At 40.6% G+C, this 21,945-nt stretch overlaps 1 long non-coding RNA gene across 1 annotated transcript in view; it reads right to left on the bottom strand.

The window, feature by feature from the left end:
* Window positions 1-17,734, bottom strand: part of LOC138067464 (uncharacterized) — an 88,819-nt gene extending 71,085 nt beyond the window's left edge. Inside the window, exons 1-2 of the long non-coding RNA XR_011141444.1 lie at window positions 17,489-17,734; window positions 14,845-14,928 (exon numbers count right to left, since the gene is read on the bottom strand). This is a non-coding gene — a long non-coding RNA (uncharacterized lncRNA). The remainder of the gene's footprint in view (window positions 1-14,844; window positions 14,929-17,488) is intronic.
* Window positions 17,735-21,945: the final 4,211 nt, after the last annotated feature.

Here is a 21,945-nt window from a genome sequence, read left to right as displayed (position 1 = left end):
TTAGTTCAACTCCCCTGCTCAAGCAGGGTCACCTACAGCAGGTTGCCCAGACCCTGTCCAGTTGGTTTTGAATGTCTCCAGCGATGGAGACTCCACAATTTCTTGGGACAACCTGTTCCAGTGTTCAACCACCCTCACAGTAAAGAAGTGTTTTCTTGTGTTCAAATGGAATTTCTTGTGTTTCAGTTTGTGCCCATTGCCTCTTGTCCTGGCACTGGGCACCACTGAGAAGAGTCTAGTCCCATCCTCTGAACATCTTCCCAGCAGATATTTATATACATTGATAAGATCCCTGCCCCGAGCCTTTTCTTCAGGCTAAACAGTCCCAGCTCTCTCAGCCTCTGCTCATATAAGAGACATGCATTTTTTTGCCTCTTTGTGGCCCATCCCCCTCACATATGAACTGGATCAAGCAGGAGCTAACAGGCCAAATGCTTTTATTATTAGATTTAGATAGCACAACAATACATGATCACAGTTTACAAAGGATAAAATACAGGCACAACCTCTTTAGGCCCTATTTTCTTCTCTTTTACACTAGTAAGAATTAGGACCAATATTATTCACTCATAGTAACACCATAGTACGGCTTGCTACAGAAAGGAGCTGATCAGCTATCCAACGTGTACTAAAGCAAACAGTGTGTAAAAACACAGGAGTCTAACAATACCTTGCATTTCAGAGATCACATTTCCTTTTCACAGCAGAGTTTAACTAACTGCAAATGCCACAAAACACATGGGACCAGACTCTTATTTCTTATTTCTTTGTAATAAGAAGTAACTCCAGTCAAGTCAACAAAAATACAAACAAGTATTAGAAATAAATCACTATTCATTGAAATTATACATGCTATAGAAGGCATCGGGACTGCTTACATCAGATGTTTATACAGCAAAGTACATTGTAACTACATCAGCTGCACAAGATCTGTGCAGACAGTGGAATTTTTGCAATAGGCACACACAAAAAATACCTTCTCCTTCCTCCTCACTATTTTCACCCAGAGAAAAGCCGGACAGAGCTGTATTAAGCAAGCTTTGATCTCTTATTGCTTGGACAATCTGGAAGGGAATTATATTATATAAACCAAAGCAGTCATGCAATTTAACATGCTTTGCATAGCTAAGCAACTAAACATATACAGCACAATTAAGCCTCGGCACTCCTTAGGTCCCTTCAATCACTTGCCTTAAAGGTCAGCTGAAACCTTGTGGACAATAGCTTGAAAGAAATTAAATTGAGATATCTTTGCCTACAGATAATTTTCTTCTCACAATTTAGGCATTTACATGAACTGTGATGATGTTCATTGCTACCTCCTCGTGCTGCTGATGCCTTACCAGCCATAAGGGTAAAGACAAAACTACCTGGCTGGATTTATTCACTCACCCTACTATTTTCCACCCTTGTCTATACGATGTCAACCGCTAGTGACAACATTGCAAAAGACCCGAGATACAAAGTAAAACACAAAGGCTATGCTGAAGCTAAGAACCAGTTAGGCCCTTAAAAGCAAACTCCTCCTCTGAGACTGTTCACCAAGTTGCTGGCTATGAGTGAAAGATTTCTAAAAATCTGATAATCTTTTCATTATTATGCTGTCTCTTCTTTCTCTGAGGAAATAAGTACAGAAAAACACCTTAACTTCTGTTTATAATTAATTTTAATTCTATATAATTAATTTTTAATCCTGATTAAAATGCATGCAGGGAGCATGAGTGAGATCAGAATCAGGCTTGAAATCTATTTCATTCCAAGTTTCTCCTGTGCAGAGACAAAAAAAAAAGGGGGGGGGGGAGGGGAGGGGCTCCACTATTACTGCTAGCATCACAGGGATAGACTTACTTGATTGGAAGGAAAAAATACAAAAGAATCTCCTTCTCATAAAACTCCTCTACCTTTTAAAAAAATCAGTTTCTTTTCCACTAAAGGAATAATAAGGAATCATTCTGTGTACCCTGATTTGCACATCCAGGAAAGGAGACACCAGACATGAATGTATTTATCACCTGATCAAAGGCTATGTGTAGCATAAGAAAATCCAAATATCAATTCCGAATACATCAATGGCCAGCTAGTAAGACATTGATAACTCTACTGCAGTGCTTAGATTTTAAGCATGTACTGCTTAAAATGATTTGCTTCTTTGGTTTTGTAAAGAGCAGACCAACTCCTTTGTAAGCCTGCTGACTTTAACTTTGCTAAAGGAGTAAAACTAAGAATAGAACTAAGTCCAGTTGACTTGGTGGAACATACTTTGTGCCTGGTTTAAGCATTTGCAGTCATGCAAAGTGAAATGAAACATGATGATGAGATAATCAAACTAATTATCAAGCTCCTAGATCAGAATGGCTGCTTTTTTATCCACTTTCACTATCTGAATAGTGACAAATTGCCTTAAAGTTTCTTTTACGCTCACTGTGTAAAAGAGCTGCTGTGGTTCTCTATAGCTACGAGGGTAATTTAGAAACCTTGCACAGCAACCAGGCACTCCAATTTGCTCCTCTCTTTACAGCCACTAGGTAGAAGAGCAAAATGAAGGATCAACATTTCCTGGCCATATGCTTCAACTGCTCCGAATCACCTTGCTCATTGCTCATTCTTTCAGTCAGACCAGGAAACTCGCCTCAATTTTTTTAGTTGTCTTTTTATGCTAGAACAGGTATAAGGACCTTAGTACACCAGATTTTACTGGAATGGCTGCTGAGATCACGGTTCATGCCTCAGTACTGCAAACTTTATGACCTGCATGATAAAGCCACTCATGACCCAAAACCTATACTCCTATAGTTTCTAGCCAGATGTAGTAAAATCAAGGTAATAAACACCAATTCGGTTTTTCCTGAGCACTCCAGGCTGTGTACCATTCTAAACTGTAGAAGGTATTTTAGGATGCATTAAGTCATTTTTGTTCTGTTATAACACAACCTCTGAGAAACTTGCAGAACAACGTAACTTAATCTGGTGCTACTTGGGAATCATAGCCTGCACGTAAGAGACCTAGTTCAGTTGTTATAGCTGAGATGCAAAAAATTCAACAATGTACTTACTGACTTCTTAATTACTTTTATGAAAGTAGTACCCAAGGTCCCCAGTCTCAGATGAGGCATGTTTCACCTAAGTCCTCTAAAGCCTGATCCAAAAGGATAGGAAGCTTCATGTGCTAAACCATATTCTTCCTTACCACTTTGAGACAGTTACTTGCTACAACAAATTCTACTGTATAACCTTCACTTCAAATGCAAAACCCCCTGGTGCTAGCAGTAATGATATGGATTAGCACTATGCTTCTCCTACTGCCAGAAAAATAAAAATCTCGTAGTACCACTATCACATTTTTGAGGCAACTCACTGAATAATGGTAAAAGCAGCTGCAAAACAGCAAGTGAACAAAGACTACAGTGATATAACGGTGACTCAACAACCTTTCAATCCAGCTATTAAAGCGTCTGCAGTTCCCTTTATGTTGCAGGTGAATCAAAAACAATTGAGCAGAATTAATCTCTTCCTAGAGCATTAAAAAAGATGTTCAAGTTTCAGTGCAGACTTGTTGGGCTCTTTCAAATTGGAGTTTCTTAAACTCATTCCTGTTGTAACACCAAAGTACTGGTCCAGTGAACTGAATTTCAGCAGGGCCGAGTTTTTGAGTACTGAGTTAAAAGAACTGGGTGAATTAAAAGTGGATATATTCAGATGATAAGCCACTAGTTGAAATGAGCCTTAAGGAAATACCAATATTGAATAGTAAACTCTTTGGACTCTCACAAAGCATCTGTGCAGCGCCTAGCACGCGAGGTACTCATCTTTGTTATGGAGCTCTGATCCTTTGTGTTAAAAAGCAAACAAAAAAAATCCATACTAAGACCACAGATATTCATGCACGTAAACAGTCGTTTTATGGGTTTAGAACCAACTTTAAACATCTATTTAGGAGCCCTATGTGAAGAGAGGACTTCAATGCTCTGTCTTGGAACACTGAAGCCCTGACTGATACACGTGTATGAAGCAACTGTACCACTTTATGATCCACATAGAGCAATCTTCCTCACCTTTCCATAAATACTAACACTATGAACAGTAAGGATTTTATAAAGCTTTTACTGAGTGAAGGACAAAGGAAAAGATAAATCAAGGGGTAAAGAGATTAATAGGGAAAGCCAAATCTGTTTGGGGAAAAAACAGAAACCACATCACAAGTTTTTAAAATTAACATGAAAACTATAATCTGTACATTTTCCAAGTGTTCGGATAGGCTTCTCTTCCCTTTCCACAACTACAACTACTCCTAAACATCTTTGTGTTTTGGATTCAAACCAAGACTTTAGAACCAGAGACGCCATACGAGGCTTTTTTCAGGTGCATGAATCATGGAGCTTGGCTACATGGGAATTTGAGGTAGCGGTTTATCCAACTCAAACCTTAGATACTAGATATGTAGCACTGAAATGCAGAAAATAAAATGAGCAGATAGTAAAAAAGAAAATGAAAGCATAACATTTCCTTTTCAGGAACCTATAAGAAAAACAAATACATTTTAGAACCCAGGCAGAAACCTTGACATAATTAAGGATAACAGTGGGACATTTGAGGTTTTTGTTTGTATAGAGTGCCAGCTTTAAGGACAAGTTTATTAATGGAAGCTTATTAACAGAAATGTCTAATTGCAAAATAACAAGAGAACCACCTGGTTCAGCTGTTAGTGTTGCTGCTCCCCGAAAAATTCTTTATTTTGTGTGAAAATCCAATATATCTCTGCTCGCCTTCTTATGCGGTACAGAGTTGAAGGGAAAATTCAACTATTCTTCACCTAGCACTCTCCAGGATATCCTAGTAACTTTTGGTGCAGCAAGGCACGGAAGGTAGGGCTTTAAAATAAAAATCATCAAGTTTTCAGAAATCAAGAGCAGCTCAGATCTCCATGCATTGAGAATTATGAATCTCACTATCCCCTTAATCTGTTTATCTCTGTTTTCTAAGGGATCAGTTGTATTCTTGTCTGCCTTCCGTTCGTTGGAATTTCTTTATATGTATATCTGTGCCAGAAACTGAGTTTCTAGATATGCAGTTATTCAGACTGACAAACAGCCTTTGTGTGAAGAGCTATATTAAGAGTTCAACATCAGTGGTGCTTTGTCCAAATAAGAGTGTAAACTGCTCAAACCTATACTTTGTTCCTCATGCTCGCTTCCATAATGGGCCTAAGCAGTATATGAAGGTTTCAAACTATAACTGATCAAATTCATATCCAGACTCTGGCCTGTAGTAGGACACTTTGTGTATGATGCAAGAGAGTTGTTCTTCACTGATCTACCCTCCACGTCTAACCAGCCAGGATCCAGACAACAAGCAGAAGGCTTACAGATGCACAGGCTCTTGGGAAATAAATGATTTAAGAACCATGGCTGTAACAGTAATGACCGATTTGTTTCTTTTTCTATGGACACACATGCAATACTGCATCGATAACAGCTCTTGTTTTAAAAAAGTGGTATTAGGGAGAAGCGATTGGAACACACAGAGAGCTTGGAATAGCTGCGTGTCCCTATTTGTCAGCTGAGTTATAAAAACGTTAAAGCACTCTCTCACTCGTTATGAAGCAACAGCATCTCCCAAAAATTTTATATATGATATACTAGAGTATTAAGTGGCTGGAGACAAATGGGTTTTTTGCCCCTCATAACCACTACAAATATGTGGGCATCTACATGTAACTGCACAACTCGTCCTGCATTATTACTCACATCATAGGTTATCAGCCCGGATATCTAATGGCATTTATGAAAGTATTTAGTGCTGACATAAGCAATAGAAGATTCCCACTCTTTGGCACTCTTTGCTGACTCCTGCTGTAACCCACTTCATCTGCTCTTGGTTTTTACTTCAGGTTTGGGCAAGGTCAGGTCACTGAAGATGTTCAGGTGCCCTTTGATTTCTGCTATCTCAGTCATTAGCTTTGTCATGCAGATACTGATTTCAGCCAGCATTTCAGTCATCTAAGCAGTAGCCGTGGCTTACTGAAGGCCCACAAGACAGAGAGCTGGCCCACAAGACAGAGAGCTCTCTGTACTTGGCAGAGCGGCTGCTGAATACATTTCTGCTTCACTCTGGGTTACCTGCAGATCACAGGAGAGAACAATTCATTTTTATAACGTCTACGCTGCTAATCCTCAAAGGACTGCCTGGATGCAGATAAAGCTTTGAAGTGAACTTCTCTGCTATGCTCCTGGACATGGCCTCTAAACAAAGAGTCCATATCAAAGCGTGTTTTGAAGGGGTGTGTTTCTTCACCCCAGAATTCATTTCCCCCCTCCTTGAGTGAATTCTGATCACCCCTTCCTCTAGAAATACAGTGCTTATGGCTCACAGGATAGAGCACAGATTTGTTACCAGATCCAGAGGAGCCTAAACCTTTCACATCTGTACAGAGCCTATAATATCCTTATATTCTAGGTCACTTCAGAGTCTCCATTCTTATTCCAACAACACCAGATGCAGAGTCTGATGAAAACTGTTTCAATAAAGAAGAGATTCCAGAAAACAAAACTGTCTCTAAGAATTAATGTAGGACTTAAGACTGATAGATATAAAGAGGTGGGATAAGTTAAATTTATGGGTACTTAACAAAGCTTACAAAGTATACTTAACAAAGTATTTATAAACAGCCACAGCAACAGTGTGGAGGTCACTACTTTCCCAAAACTATATCACTCCTTCATCAGTTAAAGAATTTCTACCTTATCTGGAAAAAAAAATTGTTTGATGAAAATCAGTTCTGTTCCTAGAAAAGGACTCTTCTTAGAAAAGGATGCAAGTCAGCAGAGGTAGGCTGTGTAATTTAACGAGCAGAATCTGCTTAAATCCTTATAGCTTACAGGTATCAGAGAAGGAGCAGGTTAAGACAGGGTTTGTAGTCAGAGCAAATATCTCAGATAAGACCAAATAATGTAACTAGAAGAAGCAGATAGGCTTTCAGGCACACTAATCCTAGTTAGGTGTTGCCTGTGTGCTTGAAAACATCTTTACTTTTTCCAGCTATGTTCATTGGTTTAACACACAAGATACTAGCTCTACAATCCTTGTACTGCCTGTGTCCTTAGACCATTACAACTTTGACAACACACCAAACAAAAATAAAAGGAATCAAACAAATTAGGTTCAAAAACTGGACAATAATTATAGGTTCAGTGTGTTCTTGAATTTTGTGAAAAACTGAAATGATTTTCCTCCCTTGATAGTTTGTACTCAGCCACAAATAAAGTCCTGGAAACATAGTCGCTGTGTGATGATTGTTTTTCTGGTTTCACTATGGTGACTGATATGAGTAAGTCAGCAGTTTTATTTATCAATTAATTAAAAAGACTTTACCCATGAAAGGCAGATTTTGCAAGACCTGTGTGTATGTTTTTTTTAAATTTAGAGACTACCTCTAGAAAAAAACGCTTGAGACCTAGGTCTGGATACTGACCTCTGTGGCAATGACAAACTAAACATCTTAGGCCCTAGACTGACAAAAGGAAACCTGCTCCCTACCAGATCCAAATTAGGGGTAATTCTACTTAGATTATTGAACCATTAATGAATTCAGTGAAACTACGACCTATCTTTTTAGATCTAGCCTTTATCTATGGCCTCAGCAGATAACGGGCATCATGTAAATAAATAATAAACTTTTTTTAAAAAAAAAAACATATCAAGATGACAGAATGAGTCTGAAAACAGAGAACAACAGGAACACATTCATTATGCTGACAGCCTATTTTAACACTTCTCATACGGAGGATTCTGCTAGTCCTGATGAATATTCACTTTCTTCTGAGCAAAAGCCCGAAATTTAATGCATAAATTCACACCTCTCAAACAGAAGTCTTTCAAAAGTCATCAAAATACAACATTCTCCACCTATCTTTCACTTTAGCAAGTCCTCTATATTTCAATTCATTATGCATTACCTGTATATGACTATATATGCATAACAAAGAAAAATCACTCTGTTCCTGAGTTCAAGCCCCAATACTTAACTCCCTGTACATACCACTAACACATCAATAAGAAGTATTTTGGATTCTCCCCTTAACATACAGTATTCATGCAACAAAACATTTCCTTAAGATATTCTAATTACTTTTATCTAATGGAGAAACACATGTTCTAGATAAAAGCAAACAGCTAGTAGTTTTTACTGGGGCCTGGTAGAGAGTACCTGCCCCTAAGGATCAGGGGCAATGGAGGTCCCAACCTGATATAGCCCCAAGAAAAAAAAGCAAAAATCACATGGGACTTCACTGTCACCAACCGGACCATGGAAGCTAGAAAAGACAGACATTCCAATTATCCAGATCTTGGGGCTAAACCAAAAAATAATTCTTGTCTATGGAAGTAAGGCTCTATCAGAGAAGGAAGATTAGCAAATACCAATTGCCAGAGATGGGAACTGAAAATAGTATCATGTGGAAAAGTGACAGAATAGTCACTGTGATAAGACATTTTAAGGGACTCCATCCAAAATATAAAAAGGCTGTATTTCCACTGATGCCCAGAACTCCCAAGAAGTTTTCTGGGAGATAGTTTTGTTCCTGCAATGACAGGGAGATCTCTACAGATCTGGCCAATTCTCAACTCCGAGGAAACATCTGTTGACAACTCATGGACAATAACACTAGTCTATGATTTTTCTGCTCACATCCAACCTCACTGTTTTTACATTTATTGTGATTTTGATGTAATGGTACTGGATTCCATTAACAATTAATGAGATTAACTAGATGCCAACAGTTTAAAATGTTTACTTTAACTGTCTTTGGCCATTTGTTACTTGTTCTATCCATGAAGGAAACAGTGGTAAAAGGAAAATCAGAACAGTCCAGACTTTAAAGTAAACACCTTATCATGATACACCCCCAGGATGGCTTTGAGTACATCACTTGGCACCTATTTGTAAAACTGTTTCTAAACAAGAAGTTCCTGTGATGCCTCCTACGGATAGATTCTCAAATTACTCAGCATAAAATAGGATGAACACTCTGAAACCTCTTTTTCATTTAACTCTGAAGGGGAGTCAGTCCACTGCCCGCTTCTCCTCCCACAGGCATTGCAACATCCTAGAAGTGAGCAGCATTAGATTTTACTTTATCAGAAGAGCAACAGCTTTCAGAGACTACAATGCTTCCTTTGGATCCAGTGAACTCAAACTTCTAAGTCAAGAGTCTCACATCAAACGTCCTTGATGATTTTAAACAATGAGCTGAAACTTGAGGAGACTAATCCACAGTGGCAAGCCTGGCCCCCTCATTTACGTACTTTGTTTCACTGGCGCTATCAAAAGTGGGTAATTTTCAAGGAAATATTGCATGACTAGAGCAATTCCACACATGTGCAACAGTAATAAAATGGATATTTGTTTTACTTATTAGAAGTGATCTCAGAATCCAGGAGTTCAATCCCAGAAGGCTTGCTTTATCAAATCAACACCATCCTTTTATCCAAAAAAAACACCCCCAGCTGTCTCTGCCAGGCCCCGTTTCAATATATTCCATGTAAAACACCACTCCGGAAGCAAGCACCACCATTTTCACTAGATGAAGTTTGAGTTACCTTCACGTGTCATCCCACAAAGAGCACGTTCCAGCAATTTTATCATAATGCTGTGCATGTTTTACAAAGATACTTGAACTCAGGGGAAAAAAGAATCACAGACAAAAGGAGTGTGACCTGACTTCAGAGGGGTTTTCAGTGCTCCTCAGGGCAGAGGCTGTCTTTATTTATGTTTTGCACATACAGAGAACATAGTCAGACTTAACAAAATGAAAGCTTTGCTCTGATTTCCTTTTTTACCTACACGTACTTGAGCCAAGCAGAATATGTAAGGTATAATCTCTTCTGTTCAGGGTCTGCTCAGAAGGACAAAGGAGTAATATCAGGACTCGGTGTTTTGGGCAAACGACATCACTGCCCCGTAGGGTCTTCTTCTCACTTAAAGAGGTGAGGAGTATTTTCATGTGAGCTTCTAAGAAGCTACTAAAAGAGCTGAGTAGTTTGAAAATCTAAAAAAGTTTAATGATTAAATAATGCAATCACTTCAATTAAAATTAATCAGAAGGAGAAGATACTCTTCAAGTATCCAATGGGTTTGGGGGGAGGGGGAGCGAGGGGGAGGAATTACTATACCAAACGAAGCTGGGAGAAAGAATCACATTGCATGGCTAAAGCAATAGCACTTTTCATCCACTCCTTATGGTACAGCTTCCGCAAAAAATAAGAAGGGGTGCAGCAACCTTCGCCCTTCTGAAACCCCTTTCATCCTCACAGCAGGTCCACCACGGTCAAAACAACTCTTCTTCCAAGCGTTTGAGCCTGCAGCCTCAATAATTACCTTTCAGTATATTTCATATGCGAGTTAAAAACAAAATTAACTGCAAGAAGAAATTCTAGAAAAACAAAACATAATTCAGAAATGTCACAGTGTGATTTATCATTGTCACCTGGGGATCAGCAGCAACGTTTAGCATATCAATGTGCCTCACAGACCTTACTTGGGCAAACAGAGTAACTTACTCCAGCAACAGTTGCTGGCCTGTGTTGACCAGCTGCAAAAGGAATGAGGCAAACTGCCAGCAGGGTTCAGACGTACTCACTGGCAGCAAGTTCTGCAGCACACCTTCCTGCAAAGAAGCATGACCCTGTAGTCACTCACCCCATTCTCCTCCTTCCTCTGCAGTGTTACAAACACTTGTGTACCACGTGGGCAACTGGGTCAGGAAGCTGAGATCCAGTTGAAGATGTCGGTTATTTTTCCTGTATTAGTCAATAGGAACACGCCAAAGGAGTGAGGGAGGGTAGGACTGCCTCCTTTGGCAGCAGGGTAGACCAAGAGCAGCATTAACTAATTGTGACCGAGAGCAGTCACGGGTTCCCCTCCAGAGGGGGAATAACGTATGCTTTCTTAGGCACAGACCCTCCCTCTTTTCCTCCTACTTGCTTGACTCCTGACCTGTCTCTTCTCCTACCTCTAATTACTGCATGGAGCATATTTATAGTTACTTGCTCTGCTCACAAACAGGCTGGTCAGCACTAGGTGACATGGCAGGTTTGGCCTTTCAGCGTACAAAACCTTAGATATCAACAACAAAACTTTAAAGTCATTTCTGCATATGAACAATATAGCTTAAAAACTGGCAACTTCTCACAGAGTGGGAAACGCTCATCCAGGAGCCAAAGGCCACCCTTCTGCCAAATTCCAAACAACTGCAGCACTCACGCTCACAAAGAAGGTTGCCAAGATAGGTTTGCTTGTTTGTTTTCATGTAAAGCAATGCCCTCCTCCGAGCCTTGTTCCCACACAAGGCTGAACGTTTTTCTGATGAAGCTTAAAATAAATCCCACCATGGACAGAAAATTTCAGCCAAAATGATCACTTGGTAACACTATAATCAACTGAAAACCGCTTAGAATAGGAAGCTGAGAGATCTTAATAGGTGGTACTACCAAAATTTCTTAAAGCAATTAAAATAGAGGTAGAAAAAATATATATCCTTTACAGCCCACACTAGACACCATCCACAGAGAGCACTTTTTGAACTGGCACAAGTTAACCCTGACTGACTGGCAAGGCTGGTACCAGCAGGTAGCATTATATGCTATAGTTTTCCTTCTAATTAACATGGTTAGATAACAATAGAAACCTGTGTGGAAAGTTCTCTTGAAAACTGCTCACAAGGCATTCTCCAGCAAAAACTTGTAAGGGTCAAGGGCAGGAAGCAGCACAAAAAGACAACCGAAATGGCTTATTCACTTCAGAAGCGCTCATCCTATTAACCAGACTTCCTGCCAGGTATAAAGGAAGCCACTCTGTACCTCACCTGATGAGGCAAGGACTGAAATGAAGGTGGAATTTGAAGTAGAGATCTAATAATAAAAATCAAGGCAGGAGCATCATTTCATGTGCTCATCTGAGTGGTCACTGTTTTGAAAAGAATGGGGTGGGGGGAGGAGAAGCAAGAGAAGAGAGCAAGAGGACATCTTCTCCCTGTTAGAGTCTGCCCTGTCCCAGCCTATACAGCCACAAGCCTCTGTAGCACTAGCATACCCAGGTTTTGAAGGTCATAAGCGTGGAATGAGAATTTCTGCATCTGCTCTTACTAGATGCATCCAGCTACTTTCCAAGGCTCTGGAGGTGATGCATTTTGTTGTTGTTTTGAGAAGTTTAATTAGGCAACTGGAAACGAATGCCAAAAATACCCTCTGCACAGAGTTCTTCCCGAAATAAGATCTGATTACTGTAAGGGCCATGCCTTGAGAGAATTTGCAATCCTCACACTATTTTCAGTTCAGCTTCTCTCTTCATTCATTTGGGGAGTGGTGGGGGAAAAAAAAAAAAAAAAGAGCAGACAGACAGACAAAGCTGTACAGACCAATCAGATGGTGACATTTCTCAGTGGTACTTAGTGGGTATCTGCTCATCAGTTAATTGTTTTTGAAGCTTCAGGTGCTGATATAGCAAATACGTGGAAGTTTTCTTCATGCAGGGGGTTGGCAGAATAACTATGCGTTTCCAATCTGAATTTAAATATAATTTTCTCTCTTGCAGGCACTGTATGCAGGAAAAACACTATAAAGCAGTTTCCTGAGAAGTCAGGGAAATTGCGGCAACATGCCAGCACCTTGTCTTACACTACAGAGCTACCTACTTCCAGTGACGCAGCTGAACCTCTGCAATTTTCAACAACTTTGACTGCCACGTTACTCACCAACTTTTGTACACTTAAGCTCAGCACAGTTTGGGGAAGTTCAGAAGTACTTACACCTACAACAAAATTCACACAGAGCGGGAAGGCAGTGTTCCCCATATGCTGGCCACCTGGGACTTTCCAAAATGAGAGATTAACTCAATTTTTATCAGGGAAACTCTGGCACTGATACCTCCCTGGAAAGGATTCATCTTTATAATGTCACGGAGAAAAACTCTTAAGCTAGCAAAGCCTGGAAGTTCCATCCACATTTTATTGCTTTATAAACAACAGATAAAAAAATGAAGCTTCCTTTTTATTATTTGTGTTCCTCAGAAAACAGCAGCAGTCTGTCAAGTAATAATGGAATGAAAAAAAAAAAAAAAAGTCAAGTTCATCCTGCTAAAGCAGTTCTGCACTCCAGTGAGAAGGCTCAGGAAGGCAGGCAGATGCCAGCAGCGGGTGAGGAGATGCTGCCAATCCCTGCTCCACCAGACCAGTACCTGGTCTTACTCATCACCCACTTTGGGAAACTCCAGATGGTGAAGTAATCTATTATGAAGAATGACAAGAGCACACTCGCCCCAGAGCCAAGATAAAGCTCAATGTAGCAAGGGTCCCTTTCCTATCTTCTGGATAATAGCAGCACTAGCTGGTGGCAGAAGAAATTTTAATCCTATACTTAGGCAACAGTACTTTGTGCAACAATGAAGAAGTGTCTCAGCACTGTTCTACTGCTAGTATCCTACAAGGAGCTGGTACAGCAATTGAGATTAATATGTCTTTCCTAAAAAGACTAGGAACTAGAAAGAAAATGCACGAAGAAAAACCCCTTTGTGGTTAAAAAGAAAAAAAATACTGTTTAGGTTACAAGCATTCAAGATTTTAGAAATGCCAGACTTAGAATACCTTCGCATTTTTAATCTGGCCTCTCCTGCCAGTGGAAGACAGCATGACTCTGTCTCCAATGCTGCTCAGTGCCATGCAGCCCATTGTCCGTCTCTTTGCATGGTCTCTCCAATTCAGCAAAGAAAAGGAAGAGGGGCTGGCAGGAAGCCACACTTTCCCTGCCCTCCCCCAGCCAGATGCACTCCTTCCTTTCCTCACAAAACCCCAGGGCCACTTTGAGCTACAGTCTCCACGCACCAGGTAAATTTCTCAGTAAGAAGCTCTTGGACTCTCAGAGGACAAGGGAACTAACGAAGGGAGAAATATCTCAGCCTTTGTCCCTAATACACTGAAAATACAGTAAAGTGAAGTGCTACTAGAAGCATACCAGCATTAGCAAGCAATCACAACACCAAATTTGTTTTGTTCCCAAATGGTCCCTGCTTTTTTTCAGTACAGACCTTGGATTCTCAAAAGGGAAAAAGGCAGATGGATGCTTGATTTAGCAATCAAGGGTTTTGGGATTTTTTTCCTCCTTTTTTTTTTTTTTTTAAACCTAGACTTAACGGTTCTTTTTGATTTCTAAAAAAAAATCTGGCTGTGCAAAGCGAAGTTTATACTCAACTTGATGACTTATCTTTTCATTTGTAAGATTTCAACCATTGTACTTTATAAATTGTAGAGCTTTTATTTGAAAACAATAGATCATGTAATAAAATACATAAGATTATAGGGGTTGATGCACAGAGCAGCTGCATAAGCAACTGTAAGACTACTGACAGGACTAATACATAGGTTTTCCCTCCAACAGCAGCGCTATAAAACTACAAATGCTGAGCAGTCTAGGGGAACGGAAGCACACACAGGCCAAGTGACTTGCCCAGGGTCAAATCAAATTTACACCTGCCAAGGAAGTTGAATTTGCATCTCCAGACTCTTGGTACTTTGTTCTATTACTTTGTACCTTGTGCAGTCATTGACACAACGCAGAATAATTCTACGCTCTCTTTTAGGCGGTTGATACTACAGGACAAACAGACTTTTCAGTTCCTGCTCCAGAGAGTGAATGCGGGCAGCTGCCCTTACAGTTAAAACCATATCCCCCACTCTCAGCAACTTCAGGAACAGTCCTTCACAAATATCCATGTTCATCTATTTAAAATGCGATTTAGTTCCCTTAACAATGACTCTAACAGTAGTTTAGCATCTTGTTAGCACAATGCAGACTTACCTTTTGATGGCTACTTGCTTGGAGTACCAGGTAGTTGGCCAGTACAAGTGACGGTTAATGAACAGCAGCCCTTTTCCAACACAGCTGAAGAAAAAACAACTTTCTACAGATATTCAGCCAAAATTTTGTGTTTTGCTAGAGCATACCCATTTACTCAAAGTGCTGGAACAGCTGCTAGTTTCTCTGCTGGGGGGTAATAAAGCCCTATAAGTAAGTGCTAAAGAAATACATGGTCTAAGTGCAACTCTTCACAGCAGGCTTGCAGCGTGATGTTGCCCAGCCATCTTATAATTAGCACTCGAGACATTTAAATGCACATGTCAAACTCATGTAGTTCAATAGTCTGGAGTTCAGTGTGGGATTAACTGTACCTAATCCTTCCTGTTTTGCTGTACAGGGGCAGCAAAAGCCTGGGTTCCTGGGCTTGCAGTTAGAAACTCCTCCAGTACCATCCCCACGGTCTCTGTACTTGCATGCTCTTGTCCCTTCCCCAGAACTACTTTCTTATCTCCTGTTTACTTGGAACTGCTTTCAGCATATATACATATCCTTTCATAACACTTAGCCTTCATTCCCAAAACCCCAATTTATTTTCTTGTTCAGTTCAATCTTAGTTCTGCTAAAAAGCAAGTTTCTCACCTCCCAGCCTGCTGTTTGGAACCTAGAACTCCATACAGAAATTGTGTTTATTTCTAGGGTCAACACAGAAAAGATCAGTTAGAAAAACAGTCCAATCCACTCCCATCTCACAGCTTCTCAAATAAGCCAGCACCCTGGTGACTTTCCTTTCTTTTGATGATTCAGATAAGGTATTTTTATGACCATGAGAAGAGCTTTATTTTCTGAATGCTCCATGAACAGATTCTGAACACGGACAGTGCTGCTTTCTGACTAGAGAACAAGGTGAAAGTCCAGAGACAGCAGCAGAGGAGATTACATTACCGTAAGACAGACTTGTGGACAATAGTTTATGAAGCTGAAAATCTAGGATATACCAGTGCAGGTCAATGAGCTAGCGAGTGTTTTGGGTATCACTTCACATTACTGTCCTGCCTGGGAACAGGCCCAAAACTGGGCAGTCCTCTAACATTTTGCCTACTAGTGCAGGGAATATGGTAGCAGACAGGAGGGATCTGCATATTATAATCCATTCAATGATCGCCATAGAGTATACTATATCCTGCAGACCAGGTCTAGTTTCAAGTGAGGACATAAACCACAACACATCCCTGTAATTTGTCCCCTTCTTGGTTACTCTCCTCACTAAATGGGATTCAAGATAATTCCAAAAGGAATAATAAGGAATTATGTATTTTATCACTGTCGTTGCAAGTCAAGAAAAGGGGCTGGGGGTGCAAGTTACAAAGGCTGAATGCATCTCTTCGCAAATGCTTAGTAATTCATTCAGACCAGCAGAATTATACAGATCTAAAACTAATCTAAAGAATCATCTTGTACTGTACGAGTCATAGCTCCCAGTGGCTGTATGAAGTGGTAAAAACCCTCCTAGATCTCTTTGCTTGATCTTCAGTTTTGCTTTTTTCCGGCACACTATCCAAGCTGCAGAGCAAGAAATAAGCAAGACGCATGTGAATCATCTACTCTTAGCAACCCCTTCCAGTTGCTAAATACTGGCATCTTGTCAGTATTCCCTTGGCTCACAGGTAGGGCTGGAAAACTCTTCTGGCAGCAGAAACTCAGGAGGACCAGTAAGAACGTGAGGTAATTAACTATCCCCAAAATGCCTCTTCCTGCAGTTGATCGTCCCCTTCTTCTCCTTCACATCACTGTTCAGTGACAAATCTACTTAGAGCAGTCTGCATGATTACACCAAAAACTGGAAAAGGTCTTCTTTCTGTTTGATATTTTCTAAATGGTACTATCATCCAGTATTTCTATGATCTAAAATATGTTCTAATTAATGCTGGTAACATAGCTGATCATTTTAGATCGCTCTAGCCAGATCCCGCCAACTCCTCTCCCATTTTACTTAATGAATTAATCTGAAATTCATGTCAGAATGTCTGGTCTGAAGCATCTTTGAAAGTAGGAATGCTAAACAGCCACTTTATTACTAAAGAATAAGTACCTGCAACAGTTGTGGCTAATGAAAGAATAGAAGATAGTAGCAGCACTCCAGAGCTAATAGCAATGGGTTTAAATTACAGCAAAGAATATTTAAGATAGCCATTAGGAAAAGCTTTCTAGTGCTTAGGATAGTAAGAGACTTGCACGGGCTTCCCAAAAAGGCTGTGGAATTTCCATCACAGAAGGTTTTTTCATAAAAGGTTAGACAAACATCTGTTGGAAATGGCAGATACAAATGATCTTGCCCCAAGGGAAGGGCTGGCTTTGATGCTCCCCCAAGCATCTTTCCATCTTCTTTTATTTTTTTGTAGACGTCTACCTTCTGCTCTGGAAGCACCAACTGGATGACTGTGATAGCAGCTGCTATCTGCCACAGGCAACCCCCTGTGAGCTCCACTGCCCTGCGGCTTCAACTCCCGCTAAGTATCACCAGAGCCAATTTCTCATGAATAAAAATCTAAGCTACGGTCAATAGCTGCTCCTCCATAGCACTGAAAAGCAGGTCAAGCAAGTGCTTCAGCTAAAAGGTAGTGGTAGCACTAAACCAATTTCTTACCGAGGTTTGAACTAGGCAGGCAAGAGCTCCTGCGATACGCTCCCAGCCATCCATAGGACAACTCTATCTGGTGAGATACGAAAAACACTGGAATCCAGTCTAAGAAGTCTTCACATAGAGAAGGTGCAAAAAAGCAGCCTCAGCATGGACACAGATTATTTACCACGTGGACTGGTGATGGGGGTTGTGGCTAATCTGCACTGACATTTCAAGCCAGAAAGGAGAGAAGTACACACTGGAGTAGAGCCTGACTGTGCACTGCGTGTCTGCAGTGGATTTTTATTTCCCTCTGTGTGAGCTGTCTCTTTAAAGTGCTTTAACCACATCATAAACAAGTACGCATCCTCTCCATCACATATACCTGAAAGTAGCCCCAGGACTCTCCTAGAACATCTTTTTATCTCCTTTTTTTTTTTTTTTTAAGCAGTTGTTGGTAAGAAATCTGTAAAAGCTGGAGAGAAAACAACTGCACTCTAGACAATTATGGAGGAAGTGGGTGGCTGGAAGTGACACAAGGAGCTGGGGGCCTTTGTACAGGCAGGCACTATTTTTAAACACTCATGTAGAATATGTTTGTTCTGCTCAGAGAAAATCCATTCCCCCATACTGTGCCATGCCCATTCATTTTAAACTGAAAGACTTCAAACGTCAGCTATCTACTCTTTCCAGTTTCTGCTGTAGTACCGAATACATAACTTCTTCATGGGAAGCATGTTAGATCCCAGAGACTCTCTGTATAATGTTTTTTCTTCACCTAAGAATTCCTTCCCAGCTGCTCTATACTAGCAGTAGTACAATTGCTGTCTTCAACACATACTCGCTACCAGTGTCTTAATCACCACCTTAAAAGCACAACTCACCACAGCTTTTACTCCCTACTCAGCTATTTCAAATGACAAAGCATCAGCACTATCACAGTATTTTTTTTTTAAACATGGAAGGTGAAAGAATTAGGGAAAAAGTTTATCTCAGTTTCTACTATGTTCCTACACATGCTGATAAAGGAACTACCTCTGTGCTAAACAGCAGTTTGAAGCCCCATGTGTAGCATAAAGCAAAAATACCCAAAACAAAACAAAACCTCATAAAAAACCCACAAAAAGCCATACATGCACACACACAAAAAGATAAACTGTCTGGAAGCCATTTCGCTGACAAATGTACCTTTACATAAGCCCCTTTTATTCCAAAAAGGGGACAAGGCCCATTTCTTCTTCCTCAAATGAGAATTTTCTATGGAATTCAATGGACCACTCTCCTTTCACTACCAAATCACAGCAGACCTTTGCCATTTAGTGCTCAGAGAAAATGGAAAAGTAATAAAACAGAACAGCCAATGGCTGGGACACAGAAACATATTACGAATTCAGATACCTATTACATCAGGACCTTTCTTCACAAGACTAGACATAATTACCAGTATTACTTCGGACACCTTATATTGGAGTCTCAAGCATATCACATCTGATCGCCTTGTCTGGGATCAAAAAATTGACGGGTGAATCAGACTGCCTTCTCTAGGACTCCTGCCTTCTCTCCTCCTCAGAGAGAAGGGTAGCTATTATGTCTGATCTAAGCCTGAAACAGCCTGAGTTCAGTTACCCCATCTGCAAGTTGGAAGTGTAAAACACCCCTATCACACAGAGGTGTCATCAAGAAGAACGCATGCATTTGAGATCCTGAGGTACTGACACGGTAAGGTCCAATTCCTGCTACTGTACAGAGGTACCACAAGACATACTAGCCTGTGGAAGTGCTACAGGGGAAGGGAATTATATGGGGAAAACATTGCCATTTGGAAAAAGCTAGGTCTCCAGCACCTCAGCTCTTATTAAATTTGACCACTTATAAAGGACCCACATATTGTCTGTGTCACCTGCGAGGGAATGCTCCTCACATCACACCCAGTAAGAGGACGTAGTCTATGCTCACCAAAGGGGAAGAGCTACCCACAGCATCACTGACCTCTCTTCCCCAGGACTCATCCATCCAAAGGCAGAAATGGCCTGACCTATTTTATCCTGCAGAAACTACTAGAGTACCACCAATGCCGAGGCAGATCAACATGATTTTAAAAAAAATCCAGCTATTTCTTTCTCATTGAGCCAGAGCCTTGTCAATACTATTAGTGCTATTTTTTTCCTGTGAGAAATGCATTACTGATCAATACAGTATGTGCTACTTTGTGAGAAGATGAGTAATTGGAGGAACTACGAACAGAAGGTCCTTCCCTTCTGCTGACATTACCCCCACTCCATTTCTTCTCTTCCGCATAAATTCTACCTGGCATCTAACAAGTGAGCCAGGGTAAGAAGCACAACCGAATCATTATCTGCAAACGAGGTCTCTTCAATTCATAAAAATTCAGGGTTACGTCTCCTCTCCTTGATTCAAGTCAGGTCTTTCAGCCCAAACTGAGCATGGGGTTGAACTAGGAGAAGGGAAGAAAAGACCATCAAATATAACACTGAGCTGCTTTATCGCTATTATCATAGCAAAGTTATATACAGGCACTGAAGGTCTTATATTAAATGTCAAACATCATCCTGGCACCAGAGACATGAAGTGTAGTTGCCTATAGGGAAAAGAAGTCTGACAGCTTTGCTCTGCTTGTCAAAACAGCATTTGCCTCAATCAGCTGTTTGGGCAAATGAATCGCCATTTGCTAAACAAAAAGTTACTAGAATCTATTCACTAAAGCTTGCGATAAGGGGGGGGAGGGGCAGGGGAGGGGAAAAATTAGGGCAATTTTAAAATTCTAATCGGATATTTAAACGATTGATTTCTCTGCTTGTAACAGTGAGGCAGAAGAAGATATAGAGAATTTTTTTTTCCAATTTGATGTTTAAACAAGATCATTAAGGCTTCTTCTCTTTCAGCCAGCCTCTGTCCTCCTCCATCAGTTAAACAAAAGAAATATCCTGAGCTTATTTCCCTTTCAGGCACGTCAGGAACTGTTGCTGCCTTTTTGAATCGACTCCAGAAAGCTTGCCAACTGAAGTTTATAAAGTCTAGTTAATTGCTTCAGTCTATTGATTTCATGTTTGCATGGGGAAACGTACAGATAGCGACACCTCCATCTGGTTAGTTGCACAGCAGCTGTCACAGTAACACAGCTACACTGCTAACTAGTTAGCTGGAAACTAGGGCCTGTGTAGAAGGTAGGATCCTTTAATACAGCTACTGCTGCTGCGTCCACAGTTACAAAAATCGACACCACTACACACTTTAGGAAGCCTGCAGCATTGCTGCAAAGGCAGATTACTAAAAATTGCTAATCATAATGCAGATTTAAAAAAATTAAAAAGTTACACTGAAGAAGGAAATTTAGTTTCCAGAAAAGCAGAGTAATTCAGATGGTAGTAACTTTTCCTAAGCACTTGATCTTGTTGACAGAGTATTCTCTGCCCCCACTGATTTCAGTGGGAGTTAGGGCTCCTTGCACTTCCCAGGGGACAGGCCTCCCAACATACTGGGAGCTACATTGCAAGCCTTTGTAACAGTGGCTCCAAGCAGGAGTAGGCCACAAGGTGAAGACAGCAGCTCCCAACTGGCATTACTGGGCACACTAGCATGCCTTAGCATGTACCGGAAAATAGAAGGTAATTACAGCTGCCTCTCTGATGAATTAAATTAATTTTAAGTGAGGTTTTGAGGTCTAAATTGGAAACTACACTTAGGTGTGCCAAGAAACAGTTAGGGTGTATGGCATGTTGAAGCTGGAGGGGGGAAAAAGCGGGAATCACTGTATCACTGGAAGACTGTAACAGCAGGGCTGTGCTTGGATGTGCACAGCCTAGAAAGCAGAACAACAAGCAAAATGCAAGCAAAGAAAAGTCTCCCTTTGGTGTGGCTGGTAGGAACAGCAGGGTCCAGAGCAGAGAGCATGGCAACCTGCTGCTCGCATATAGGTCACCACACAGTTGGCTGTGCCTCAGGCTTGTCTTTCAGATAATTGCAAACATTCTGCACAGGGCCTCCAGCTCATTGCTTGGTCAGATATAAAATAAGAGTACTCCATCCATTTTATATATCTGTGTGTGTGTGTATTTTATATACATCCATCCACATATGTACACGTATTATATATATGTACACACACTATATATGTACATATACACATGTACACATGCAAGTGTGTGTGTATATATATGTACACACACACACATATCTATAAACTATACTGTCAAATAATCACATAGCAAAAGCAGTTTGTGCTTCCATATCATCACCTTGCATCTCCCTCTCACTCCTCACCCTCTTCACAGTCCAGGAAGGAATGTGACCTGACCAAATGAATTCTTGAAACTTCTTCCTAAAACATTCCCCCACACCCTTGGAACAGAAAGCTCAGCACCAGCTAAAGTCAAGCACAAATAATTAGCTACGGGAGGAAAAGAAAGAATGGATGAGGAATTTCTCATGAAGTAGAAAAAGTAAGAAACTAAGTTTCTAAC

The sequence above is a fragment of the Struthio camelus genome, chromosome 5 (assembly GCF_040807025.1).
Source record: "Struthio camelus isolate bStrCam1 chromosome 5, bStrCam1.hap1, whole genome shotgun sequence".
NCBI classification, from domain to species: domain Eukaryota; kingdom Metazoa; phylum Chordata; class Aves; order Struthioniformes; family Struthionidae; genus Struthio; species Struthio camelus.
The sequence above is the reverse complement of the archived record's forward strand: the minus strand, read 5'-3'. Positions and strand labels throughout refer to the sequence as shown.